This window comes from Octopus bimaculoides, chromosome 13 (assembly GCF_001194135.2).
Source record: "Octopus bimaculoides isolate UCB-OBI-ISO-001 chromosome 13, ASM119413v2, whole genome shotgun sequence".
Classification (NCBI taxonomy): Eukaryota; Metazoa; Mollusca; class Cephalopoda; order Octopoda; family Octopodidae; genus Octopus; species Octopus bimaculoides.
In genome coordinates this window covers 17,129,724-17,130,369 of record NC_068993.1, presented here as the reverse complement: position 1 = coordinate 17,130,369, position 646 = coordinate 17,129,724, and the positions used below count along the sequence as shown (strand labels likewise).

Sequence of the window (646 nt, the reverse complement as noted above, 5' to 3'; positions counted from 1 at the left end):
TAAATCTGAAGTACAGGTTCAATTTTCAGCTGGACCATTCCAGATCAAATGTGATTTCCAAGTTTTGGTCATCAGGCTGGTGAAGAACACTGACACATTAAGGTTTATGGGGCATTTACACTTTTCACTTTAATTACGTGCGCACACACACACACACACACACACACACACACACACGAGTACAAATGTACATAAATACAAAGTAGTGAGATCAAAGAAAAATAGGAAAATATAGAAAAAAGTAGTGAGTTTAGAACTTATGATGTTGGGCCTCAAAGACAAGACAATATAGATATAGACCTTGTCCAACTTTTGCCAGTATGGAAAATGAGACACTAAAATGGTATCATACATTCACACACACACGTGTGTGTGTATATACATATATAGTCTTTTATTCTTTTATTTGTTTCAGTCATTTGACCACGGCCATGCTGGAGCACTATCTTTAGTTGAACAAATCGAGCTCAGGACTTATTCTTTGTAAGCCTAGTACTTATTCTATCGATCTCTTTTTACCGAACTGTTAAGTTACAGGGATGTAAACACACTAAAATTGGTTGTCAAGCGATGGTGGGAGGGACAAACACAGACACTCAAATACAGACATGCATGTGTGTGTGTGTGTGTATATATATATATATAT

General features: G+C 36.4%; 1 protein-coding gene across 7 annotated transcripts in view; it reads right to left on the bottom strand.

The window, feature by feature from the left end:
- LOC106881088 (uncharacterized) overlaps nucleotides 1-646 on the bottom strand; it is a 465,749-nt gene that overhangs the window by 51,356 nt on the left and 413,747 nt on the right. The window lies entirely within an intron of this gene.